Below are 13,184 nucleotides of genomic sequence, written 5' to 3' on the forward strand. Positions count from 1 at the left end.
TCCCCAGTCTCACTCTCTCCCGACCCCCATTCCCCAGTCTCCCTCTCTCCCCGACCCCCATTCCCCAGTCTCCCTCTCTCCCCGACCCCCATTCCCCAGTCTCCCTCTCTCCCGACCCCCATTCCCCAGTCTCACTCTCTCCCGACCCCCATTCCCCAGTCTCACTCTCTCCCGACCCCCATTCCACAATCTCACTCCCTCTCTGACTCCCATTCCCCAGCCTCACTCCCTCTCTGACTCCCATTCCCCAGTCTCACTCCCTCTCTGACTCCTATTCCCCAGTCTCACTCCTTCTCTGACTCCCATTCTCCAGTCTCACTCCCTCTCTGACTCCCATTCCCCAGTCTCACTCCCTCTCTGACTCCCATTCCCCAGCCTCACTCCCTCTCTGACTTCCATTCCCCAGTCCCCCTCTCTCCCCGACCCCCATTCCCCAGTCTCCCTCTCTCCTGACCCCCATTCCCCAGTCTCCCTCTCTCCCCGACCCCCATTCCCCAGTCTCACTCTCTCCCGACCCCCATTCCCCAGTCTCCCTCTCTCCCGACCCCCATTCCCCAGTCTCACTCTCTCCCGACCCCCATTCCCCAGTCTCACTCTCTCCCAAACCCCATTCCCCAGTCTCCCTCTCTCCCCGACCCCCATTCCCCAGTCTCCCTCTCTCCCCGACCCCCATTCCCCAGTCTCACCATCTGCGGACCCCCATTCACCAGTCTCTCTCTCTCCCTGACCCCCATTCCCCAGTCTCACTCCCTCTCTGACTCCTATTCCCCAGTCTCACTCCCTCTCTGACTCCCATTCCCCAGTCTCACTCCCTCTCTGACTCACATTCCCCAGTCTCACTCCCTCTCTGTCTCCCATTCCCCAGTCTCACTCCCTCTCTAACTTCCATTCCCCAGTCCCCCTCTCTCCCCGACCCCCATTCCCCAGTCTCACTCTCTCCCGACCCCCATTCCCCAGTCTCACTCTCTCCCGACCCCCATTTCCCAGACTCCCTCTCTCCCCGACCCCCATTCCCCAGTCTCCCTCTCTCCCCGACCCCCATTCCCCAGTCTCCCTCTCTCCCGACCCCCATTCCCCAGTCTCACTCTCTCCCGACCCCCATTCCCCAGTCTCACACTCTCCCGACCCCCATTCCCCAGTCTCCCTCTCTCCCTGTCCACCGTTCCCCAGTCTCACTCTCTCCTGACGCCCATTCCCCAGTCTCACTATCTCCCGACCCCCATTCCCCAGTCTCACTATCTCCGGACCCCCATTCCACAGTCTCCCTCTCTCCCTGACCCCCATTCCACAGTCTCACTCCCTCTCTGACTCCCATTCCCCAGTCTCACTCCCTCTCTGACTCCCATTCCCCAGTCTCACTCCCTCTCTGACTCCCATTCCCCAGTCTCACTCCCTCTCTGACTCCCATTCCCCAGTCTCACTCCCTCTCTGACTCCCATTCCCCAGCCTCACTCCCTCTCTGACTTCCATTCCCCAGTCCACCTCTCTCCCCGACCCCTATTCCCCAGTCTCCCTCTCTCCTGACTCCCATTCCCCAGTCTCCCTCTCTCCCCGACCCCCATTCCCCAGTCTCACTCTCTCCCGACCCCCTTTCCCCAGTCTCACTCTCTCCCGACCCCCATTCTCCAGTCTCCCTCTCTCCCCGACCCCCATTCCCCAGTCTCCCTCTCTCCCCGACCCCCATTCCCCAGTCTCACTCTCTCCCGACCCCCATTCCCCAGTCTCCCTCTCTCCCCGTCCACCATTCCCCAGTCTCCCTCTCTCCCTGACCCCCATTCCCCAGTCTCCCTCTCTCCCCGACCCCCATTCCCCAGTCTCACTCTCTCACGACCCCCATTCCCCAGTCTCCCTCTCTCCCCGTCCACCATTCCCCAGTCTCCCTCTCTCTCTGACTCCCATTCCCCAGTCTCACTCCCTCTCTGACTCCTATTCCCCAGTCTCACTCCCTCTCTGACTCCCATTCTCCAGTCTCACTCCCTCTCTGACTCCCATTCCCCAGTCTCACTCCCTCTCTGACTCCCATTCCCCAGTCCCCCTCTCTCCCCGACCCCCATTCCCCAGCCTCCCTCTCTCCCCGACCCCCATTCCCCAGTCTCCCTCTCTCCCCGACCCCCATTCCCCAGTCTCACCATCTGCGGACCCCCATTCACCAGTCTCTCTCTCTCCCTGACCCCCATTCCCCAGTCTCACTCCCTCTCTGACTCCCATTCCCCAGTCTCACTCCCTCTCTGACTCCCATTCCCCAGTCTCACTCCCTCTCTGTCTCCCATTCCCCAGTCTCACTCCCTCTCTGACTTCCATTCCCCAGTCCCCCTCTCTCCCCGACCCCCATTCCCCAGTCTCACTCTCTCCCGACCCCCATTCCCCAGTCTCACTCTCTCCCGACCCCCATTTCCCAGACTCCCTATCTCCCCGACCCCCATTCCCCAGTCTCCCTCTCTCCCCGACCCCCATTCCCCAGTCTCCCTCTCTCCCCGACCCCCATTCCCCAGTCTCCCTCTCTCCCGACCCCCATTCCCCAGTCTCCCTCTCTCCCTGTCCACCGTTCCCCAGTCTCACTCTCTCCTGACGCCCATTCCCCAGTCTCACTATCTCCCGACCCCCATTCCCCAGTCTCACTATCTCCGGACCCCCATTCCACAGTCTCCCTCTCTCCCTGACCCCCATTCCACAGTCTCACTCCCTCTCTGACTCCCATTCCCCAGTCTCACTCCCTCTCTGACTCCCATTCCCCAGCCTCACTCCCTCTCTGACTTCCATTCCCCAGTCCCCCTCTCTCCCCGACCCCCATTCCCCAGTCTCCCTCTCTCCTGACTCCCATTCCCCAGTCTCCCTCTCTCCCCGACCCCCATTCCCCAGTCTCACTCTCTCCCGACCCCCTTTCCCCAGTCTCACTCTCTCCCGACCCCCATTCTCCAGTCTCCCTCTCTCCCCGACCCCCATTCCCCAGTCTCCCTCTCTCCCCGACCCCCATTCCCCAGTCTCACTCTCTCCCGACCCCCATTCCCCAGTCTCCCTCTCTCCCCGTCCACCATTCCCCAGTCTCCCTCTCTCCCTGACCCCCATTCCCCAGTCTCCCTCTCTCCCCGACCCCCATTCCCCAGTCTCACTCTCTCCCGACCCCCATTCCCCAGTCTCCCTCTCTCCCCGTCCACCATTCCCCAGTCTCCCTCTCTCCCTGACCCCCATTCCACAGTCTCACTCCCTCTCTGACTCCCATTCCCCAGCCTCACTCTCTCTCTGACTCCCATTCCCCAGTCTCACTTCTTCTCTGACTCCCATTCCCCAGTCTCACTCCCCCGCTGACTCCCATTCCCCAGTCTCACTCCCTCTCTGACTCCCATTCCCCAGTCTCACTCCCTCTCTGACTCCCATTCCCCAGTCTCACTCCCTCTCTGACTCCCATTCCCCAGTCTCACTCCCTCTCTGACTCCCATTCCCCAGTCTCACTCCCTCTCTGGCTCCCATTCCCCAGTCTCACTTCCTCTCTGACTCCCATTCCCTAGTCTCACTATCTCCCCGACTCCCAGTCCCCAGTGTCTCTCTCTCCCCGACCCCCATTCCCCAATCTCAATCTCTCCCCAACCCCCATTTCCCAGTCTCCCCCATCGCCCCACCCCATTCCCCAGTCTCCCTCTCTCCCTGCTCCCATTCCCCAGTCTCCCTCTCTCCCCAACCCCCATCTCTCCACGGCCCCCATTCCCCAGTCTCACTCTCTCCCGACCCCCATTCCCCAGTCTCCCTCTCTCCCCGACCCCCATTTCCCAGTCTCACTCTCTCCCGACCCTCATTCCCCAGTCGCCTTCTCTCCCGACCCCCATTCCCCAGACTCCCTCTCTCCCCGACCCCCATTCCACAGTCTCCCTCTCTCCCCGACCCCCATTCCCCAGTCTCACTCTCTCCTGACCCCCATTCCCGAGTCTCCCTCTCTCCCCGATGCCCATTCCCCAGTCTCACTCTCTCCCGACCCCCATTCCCCAGTCTCCCTCTCTCCCGACCCCCATTCCCCAGTCTCCCTCTCTCACCGACCCCCATTCCCCAGTCTCACTCTCTCCCGACCCCCATTCCCCAGTCTCCCTCTCTCCCGACCCCCATTCCCCAGTCTCCTTCTCTCCCCGACCCCCATTCCCCAGTCTCACTCTCTCCCGACCCCCATTCCCCAGTCTCACTCTCTCCCGACCCCCATTCCCCAGTCTCACTCTCTTCCGACCCCCATTCCCCATTCTCCCTCTCTCCCGACCCCCATTCCCCAGTCTCCCGACCCCCATTCCCCAGTAACCCTCTCTCCCGACCCCCATTCCCCAGTCTCCCTCTCTGCCCGACCCCCATTCCCCAGTCTCACTCTCTCCCGACCCCCATTCCCCAGTCTCCCTCTCTCCCCGACCCCCATTCCCCATTCTCCCTCTCTCCCGACCCCCATTCCCCAGTCTCCCGACCCCCATTCCCAAGTCTCCCTCTCTCCTGACCCCCATTCCCCAGTCTCCCTCTCTCCTGACCCCCATTCCCCAGTCTCCCGACCCCCATTCCCTAGTCTCACTCTCTTCCGACCCCCATTCCCCAGTCTCACTATCTCCCGAACCCGATTCCTCAGTCTCACTATCTGCGGACCCCCATTCCCCAGTCTCTCTCTCTCCCTGACCCCCATTCCCCAGTCTCACTCCCTCTCTGACTCCCATTCCCCAGTCTCACTCCCTCTCTGACTCCCATTCCCCAGTCTCACTCCCTCTCTGTCTCCCATTCCCCAGTCTCACTCCCTCTCTGACTCCCATTCCCCAGTCTCACTCCCTCTCTGACTTCCATTCCCCAGTCCCCCTCTCTCCCCGACCCCCATTCCCCAGTCTCCCTCTCTCCTGACCCCCATTCCCCAGTCTCCCTCTCTCCCCGACCCCCATTCCCCAGTTTCTCTCTCTCCTGACCCCCATTCCCCAGTCTCCCTCTCTCCCGACCCCCATTCCCCAGTCTCACTCTCTCCCGAGCCCCATTCCCCAGTCTCACTCTCTCCCGACCCCCATTCCCCAGTCTCCCTCTCTCCCCGACCCCATTCCCCAGTCTCCCTCTCTCCCTGACCCCCATTCCCCAGTCTCCCTCTCTCCCGACCCCCATTCCCCAGTCTCACTCTCTCCCGACCCCCATTCCCCAGTCTCACTCTCTCCCGACCCCCATTCCCCAGTCTCACTATCTCCCGACCTCCATTCCCCAGTCTCACTATCTCCGGACCCCCATTCCCCAGTCTCCCTCTCTCCCTGACCCCCATTCCACAATCTCACTCCCTCTCTGACTCCCATTCCCCAGACTCACTCCCTCTCTGACTCCCATTCCCCAGTCTCACTCCCTCTCTGACTCCCATTCCCCAGTCTCACTCCCTCTCTGACTCCCATTCCCCAGTCTCACTCCCTCTCTGACTCCCATTCCCCAGTCTCACTCCCTCTCTGACTCCCATTCCCCAGCCTCACTCCCTCTCTGACTTCCATTCCCCAGTCCCCCTCTCTCCCCGACCCCCATTCCCCAGTCTCCCTCTCTCCTGACCCCCATTCCCCAGTCTCCCTCTCTCCCCGACCCCCATTCCCCAGTCTCACTCTCTCCTGACCCCCATTCCCCAGTCTCCCTCTCTCCCGACCCCCATTCCCCAGTCTCACTCTCTCCCGACCCCCATTCCCCAGTCTCACTCTCTCCCGACCCCCATTCCCCAGTCTCCCTCTCTCACCGACCCCCATTCCCCAGTCTCCCTCTCTCCCGACCCCCATTCCCCAGTCTCACTCTATCCCGAACCCCTTTCCCCAGTCTCACTCTCTCCCGACCGCCATTCCCCAGTCTCCCTCTCTCCTGACCCCCATTCCCCAGTCTAACTCTCTCCTGACCCCCATTCCCCAGTCTCACTCTCTCCTGACCCCCATTCCCCAGTCTCCCTCTCCTGACCCCCATTCCCCAGTCTCACTCTCTCCTGACCCCCATTCCCCAGTCTCCCTCTCTCCCGACCCCCATTCCCCAGTCTCACTCTCTCCCGACCCCCATTCCCCAGTCTCCCTCTCTCCCCGTCCACCGTTCCCCAGTCTCACTCTCTCCCGACCCCCATTCCCCAGTCTCACTCTCTCCCGACCCCCATTCCCCAGTCTCCCTCTCTCCCCGACCCCCATTCCCCAGTCTAACTCTCTCCCGACCCCCATTCCCCAGTCTCCCTCTCTCCCGACCCCCATTCCCCAGTCTCACTCTCTCCCGACCCCCATTCCCCAGTCTCACTCTCTCCTCACCCCCATTCCCCAGTCTCCCTCTCTCCCCGACCCCCATTCCCCAGTCTCACTCTCTCCCGACCCCCATTCCCCAGTCTCACTCTCTCCCGACCCCCATTCCCCAGTCTCACTCTCTCCCGACCCCCATTCCCCAGTCTCACTCTCTCCCGACCCCCATTCCCCAGTCTCACTCTCTCCCGACCCCCATTCCCCAGTCTCACACTCTCCCGACCCCCATTCCCCAGTCTCACTCTCTCCCGACCCCCATTCCCCAGTCTCACTCTCTCCCGACCCCCATTCCCCAGTCTCACTCTCTCCCGACCCCCATTCCCCAGTCTCCCTCTCTCCCCGTCCACCATTCCCCAGTCTCCCTCTCTCCCTGACCCCCATTCCACAGTCTCACTCCCTCTCTGACTCCCATTCCCCAGCCTCACTCTCTCTCTGACTCCCATTCCCCAGTCTCACTTCTTCTCTGACTCCCATTCCCCAGTCTCACTCCCCCGCTGACTCCCATTCCCCAGTCTCACTCCCTCTCTGACTCCCATTCCCCAGTCTCACTCCCTCTCTGACTCCCATTCCCCAGTCTCACTCCCTCTCTGACTCCCATTCCCCAGTCTCACTCCCTCTCTGACTCCCATTCCCCAGTCTCACTCCCTCTCTGGCTCCCATTCCCCAGTCTCACTTCCTCTCTGACTCCCATTCCCTAGTCTCACTATCTCCCCGACTCCCAGTCCCCAGTGTCTCTCTCTCCCCGACCCCCATTCCCCAATCTCAATCTCTCCCCAACCCCCATTTCCCAGTCTCCCCCATCGCCCCACCCCATTCCCCAGTCTCCCTCTCTCCCTGCTCCCATTCCCCAGTCTCCCTCTCTCCCCAACCCCCATCTCTCCACGGCCCCCATTCCCCAGTCTCACTCTCTCCCGACCCCCATTCCCCAGTCTCCCTCTCTCCCCGACCCCCATTTCCCAGTCTCACTCTCTCCCGACCCTCATTCCCCAGTCGCCTTCTCTCCCGACCCCCATTCCCCAGACTCCCTCTCTCCCCGACCCCCATTCCACAGTCTCCCTCTCTCCCCGACCCCCATTCCCCAGTCTCACTCTCTCCTGACCCCCATTCCCGAGTCTCCCTCTCTCCCCGATGCCCATTCCCCAGTCTCACTCTCTCCCGACCCCCATTCCCCAGTCTCCCTCTCTCCCGACCCCCATTCCCCAGTCTCCCTCTCTCACCGACCCCCATTCCCCAGTCTCACTCTCTCCCGACCCCCATTCCCCAGTCTCCCTCTCTCCCGACCCCCATTCCCCAGTCTCCTTCTCTCCCCGACCCCCATTCCCCAGTCTCACTCTCTCCCGACCCCCATTCCCCAGTCTCACTCTCTCCCGACCCCCATTCCCCAGTCTCACTCTCTTCCGACCCCCATTCCCCATTCTCCCTCTCTCCCGACCCCCATTCCCCAGTCTCCCGACCCCCATTCCCCAGTCTCCCTCTCTCCCGACCCCCATTCCCCAGTCTCCCTCTCTGCCCGACCCCCATTCCCCAGTCTCACTCTCTCCCGACCCCCATTCCCCAGTCTCCCTCTCTCCCCGACCCCCATTCCCCATTCTCCCTCTCTCCCGACCCCCATTCCCCAGTCTCCCGACCCCCATTCCCAAGTCTCCCTCTCTCCTGACCCCCATTCCCCAGTCTCCCTCTCTCCTGACCCCCATTCCCCAGTCTCCCGACCCCCATTCCCTAGTCTCACTCTCTTCCGACCCCCATTCCCCAGTCTCACTATCTCCCGAACCCGATTCCTCAGTCTCACTATCTGCGGACCCCCATTCCCCAGTCTCTCTCTCTCCCTGACCCCCATTCCCCAGTCTCACTCCCTCTCTGACTCCCATTCCCCAGTCTCACTCCCTCTCTGACTCCCATTCCCCAGTCTCACTCCCTCTCTGTCTCCCATTCCCCAGTCTCACTCCCTCTCTGACTCCCATTCCCCAGTCTCACTCCCTCTCTGACTTCCATTCCCCAGTCCCCCTCTCTCCCCGACCCCCATTCCCCAGTCTCCCTCTCTCCTGACCCCCATTCCCCAGTCTCCCTCTCTCCCCGACCCCCATTCCCCAGTTTCTCTCCCTCCTGACCCCCATTCCCCAGTCTCCCTCTCTCCCGACCCCCATTCCCCAGTCTCACTCTCTCCCGGCCCCCATTCCCCAGTCTCACTCTCTCCCGACCCCCATTCCCCAGTCTCCCTCTCTCCCCGACCCCATTCCCCAGTCTCCCTCTCTCCCTGACCCCCATTCCCCAGTCTCCCTCTCTCCCGACCCCCATTCCCCAGTCTCACTCTCTCCCGACCCCCATTCCCCAGTCTCACTCTCTCCCGACCCCCATTCCCCAGTCTCACTATCTCCCGACCTCCATTCCCCAGTCTCACTATCTCCGGACCCCCATTCCCCAGTCTCCCTCTCTCCCTGACCCCCATTCCACAATCTCACTCCCTCTCTGACTCCCATTCCCCAGACTCACTCCCTCTCTGACTCCCATTCCCCAGTCTCACTCCCTCTCTGACTCCCATTCCCCAGTCTCACTCCCTCTCTGACTCCCATTCCCCAGTCTCACTCCCTCTCTGACTCCCATTCCCCAGTCTCACTCACTCTCTGACTCCCATTCCCCAGCCTCACTCCCTCTCTGACTTCCATTCCCCAGTCCCCCTCTCTCCCCGACCCCCATTCCCCAGTCTCCCTCTCTCCTGACCCCCATTCCCCAGTCTCCCTCTCTCCCCGACCCCCATTCCCCAGTCTCACTCTCTCCTGACCCCCATTCCCCAGTCTCCCTCTCTCCCGACCCCCATTCCCCAGTCTCACTCTCTCCCGACCCCCATTCCCCAGTCTCACTCTCTCCCGACCCCCATTCCCCAGTCTCCCTCTCTCCCCGACCCCCATTCCCCAGTCTCCCTCTCTCCCGACCCCCATTCCCCAGTCTCACTCTATCCCGAACCCCTTTCCCCAGTCTCACTCTCTCCCGACCCCCATTCCCCAGTCTCCCTCTCTCCTGACCCCCATTCCCCAGTCTAACTCTCTCCTGACCCCCATTCCCCAGTCTCACTCTCTCCTGACCCCCATTCCCCAGTCTCCCTCTCCTGACCCCCATTCCCCAGTCTCACTCTCTCCTGACCCCCATTCCCCAGTCTCCCTCTCTCCCGACCCCCATTCCCCAGTCTCACTCTCTCCCGACCCCCATTCCCCAGTCTCCCTCTCTCCCCGTCCACCGTTCCCCAGTCTCACTCTCTCCCGACCCCCATTCCCCAGTCTCACTCTCTCCCGACCCCCATTCCCCAGTCTCCCTCTCTCCCCGACCCCCATTCCCCAGTCTCACTCTCTCCCGACCCCCATTCCCCAGTCTCCCTCTCTCCCCGACCCCCATTCCCCAGTCTAACTCTCTCCCGACCCCCATTCCCCAGTCTCCCTCTCTCCCGACCCCCATTCCCCAGTCTCACTCTCTCCCGACCCCCATTCCCCAGTCTCACTCTCTCCCGACCCCCATTCCCCAGTCTCCCTCTCTCCCCGACCCCCATTCCCCAGTCTCACTCTCTCCCGACCCCCATTCCCCAGTCTCACTCTCTCCCGACCCCCATTCCCCAGTCTCACTCTCTCCCGACCCCCATTCCCCAGTCTCACTCTCTCCCGACCCCCATTCCCCAGTCTCACTCTCTCCCGACCCCCATTCCCCAGTCTCACTCTCTCCCGACCCCCATTCCCCAGTCTCACTCTCTCCCGACCCCCATTCCCCAGTCTCACTCTCTCCCGACCCCCATTCCCCAGTCTCACTCTCTCCCGACCCCCATTCCCCAGTCTCCCTCTCTCCCCATTCCCTTCTCACTCTCTCCCGACCCCCATTCCCCAGTCTCCCTCTCTCCCCATTCCCCAGTCTCACTCTCTCCCGACCCCCATTCCCCAGTCTCCATCTCTCCCCATTCCCCAGTCTCACTCTCTCCCGACCCCCATTCCCCAGTCTCCCTCTCTCCCCATTCCCCAGTCTCACTCTCTCCCCATTCCTCAGACCTCTCAGTGCCTGGGGGATCCATGCTGCATCCCAGGAGACTCTGGGCCATCTGGGAGGGAAAACAACCCTGGGTCAGGAAGAAGATCTGCTCTCTCCCGTCCAACCAGAATATCTCAACCCCCAACAAGTACGCCGGCCCAGGACTGGTTTCAGAAGATCAATGGGCAGAGCCTTTCATGTGGATAGTTGATCCTGGAAGTTCATGTATTTGTAGTTGCAGGCCTGGGGTGTGACAGTGGCTCTGCATGGGCAATGGGCAATGAGTAATATTGCAATTTGCAACGGGCAGTGGGCAGTGTGCAATGGGTAATGAGTAATCTTGCAATTGGCAATGGGTAATATTGCAATGGGTAATACTGCAATGGGCAATAAGTAATATTGAAATGGACAATGGGTAATAGGTAATATTGCACTTGGCAATGAATAATATTGCAGTGGGCAATGAGTAATGGGCAATGGGTAACATTGCAATGGGTAATATTGCAATGGGCAATATTGCAGTGGGTAATGGGCAATGAGTAATATTGCAATGGGCAATGGGCAATATTGCAATGAACAATGAATAATATTGCAATGGGTAATATTGCAATGGGCAATGAGTAATGGGTAATAGTGCAATGGGTAATGGGTAATATTGTAATGGGCAGTGGGTAATATTGCAATGAGTAATTAGTAATATTGCAATGGGCTATGGGTAATATTGCAATGGGTAATGGGCAATATTGCAATGAACAATGAATGATATTGCAATGGGTAATATTGCAATGGGCAATGAGTAATGGGTAATAGTGCAATGGGTAATGGGTAATATTGCAATGGGTAATTAGTAATATTGCAATGGGCTATGGGTAATATTGCAATGGGTAATGGGCAATGGGCAATGAGTAATATTGCAATGGGCAATGGGCAATGGGTTAAAATTGCAATGGGCAATGAGTAATGGGTAATATTGTAATGGGCAATGGGTAATATTGCAATGGGCAATGGGCAATATCGCAATGGGCAATATCGCAATGGGTGATGAGTAATATTGCAATGGGCAATGGGTAATATTGTAATGGATAATGGGCAAGAGGTAATATTGCAATGGACAATAGTTAATGGATAATGGGCAATAGGTAATGGGCAATGGGTAATATTGCAATGGGCAATGGGTAGTATTGCAATGGGTAATGGGTAATATTTCAATGGGCAATATTGCAATGCAATGGGTAATATTGCAATGGGAAATGGGTAAAATTGCAATGAGCAATGAGTAATGGGTAATATTGCAATGGGTAATGGCCAATGGGCAATATAGCAATGGGCAATGTGTAATATTGCAATGGGCAATTTTTTTTTTATTTGTTCACGGGATGTGGGCGTCGCTGGCAAGGCCAGCATTTATTGCCCGTCCATAATTTCCCTTGACAAGGTGGTGGTGAGCCGCCTTCTTGAACTGCTGCAGTCCATATGGTGAAAGTTCTCCCACAGTGCTGTTAGGTAGGGAGTTCCAGGATTTTGACCCAGCAATGGGCAGTTGACAATGGGTAACCTGTGTCCAGTGACTACTACTTTGCTATTTTAAATGACAAGCACTTTATAAATATTGGAATGTATGTAGTTTGTATGAAAGTAAATATGTAGGGTGAACTTCCTTTTCGGAACGAGCCCTGGATCACAGTAGTGAACCTGTTAGATGGTCTAGAAGAAGGGCTTCGAAGGTTTCCTCCTGCCCAAAACATTACCGTTACTTACATAACCAAATTGGCAGTGTAAGAGAGGAGAACCAGTTGACATCTATGCTTGGCACCAACCATCCTAAAGAGCTAATGGAGCCTCCTACTCCAAACTAGCATTCAACCATTGGCATCAGGTATTCAATTCTGGAAAAGCAGCAATGCGACAAACACCCTTGGAGAGGCTGTCCTGATAAGAGTTTGATTGGAGTTTGCTGGCCTGCTTTCTGGGTAAAATTAACACATGGACCACCAGGTTGAATTTTAAAATGATCTCTCTCGCTCTCTCTCCCTCCCCAAATCCTTGAGGCAGCTTGGCCTCACCCAAGCGAGTGCAGGTAGTAGACAGGGCTTCATAGCAGCCAGAAGTGGGAGACTTCACCCCTCCCCGATCTGGGGGAGGAAGCAGTTAACGCTGCCACCAGCTGACTCAGCACAGATTGGGAAACATCACTGGGACCTTCCTGGTCCGTATGACTCAAGAGACGGAGACTCCCATCAGGGTGGCTCAGCACTGCCACATTCTATCCGAGCAGCCACAAAACGGGAGTCACTCGAAAAGTCACTGTTATTTATTGCTGTACAAAATGTTTCTAATAATATAGCTACAGTACATCGATAATCTGTTATTGTAAAATAATTCTAATGGGTCGCTGTACAATTAACAGTTGGGAGCATGAGTTACTGTCTAGTCGTCATATATTAAAGCTACATCGTACTATTGGAAATACATCCCCAAACTTAGTTTCACAAGGAGTGTTAACTTCACCTTCCAAAGCAGACATGGGGGTAGCTACGACTTAAAGGGGTACGTACTGCTGTAGAAAACCGGCACATCTTACTTTGTTTGCATTCCGAATGCATCGACATAACTTGCGATCAAAACGCATGAGGCACAAAATCGCATGGTTGCCGGTATCTGATGTCACTGTGACCAAAGCTTCTCCCTGTTCAGTGAGGCGCAACAGAGCACCGTGTCCTGTGGGTCAGCTGGCTGGCTCCTCGTCATCAAGTCCAAGGAGATTCTGTCAAGTTGCTGACCGTATGGGAGTTGCGCTGAAACGCCGTCGAATTCCATAAGCGACCCTGTCAAAATGCCACCTGCTATTTATACCTGCCCTGTATTATATTTAAGGGTCGAGTGGGTCACTGTGCCATGCGTTGGAGCACCAGAGCGGGGCACCGTCTTCTGATGAGTGCAGCC

This window comes from Heptranchias perlo, chromosome 9 (assembly GCF_035084215.1).
Source record: "Heptranchias perlo isolate sHepPer1 chromosome 9, sHepPer1.hap1, whole genome shotgun sequence".
Classification (NCBI taxonomy): domain Eukaryota; kingdom Metazoa; phylum Chordata; class Chondrichthyes; order Hexanchiformes; family Hexanchidae; genus Heptranchias; species Heptranchias perlo.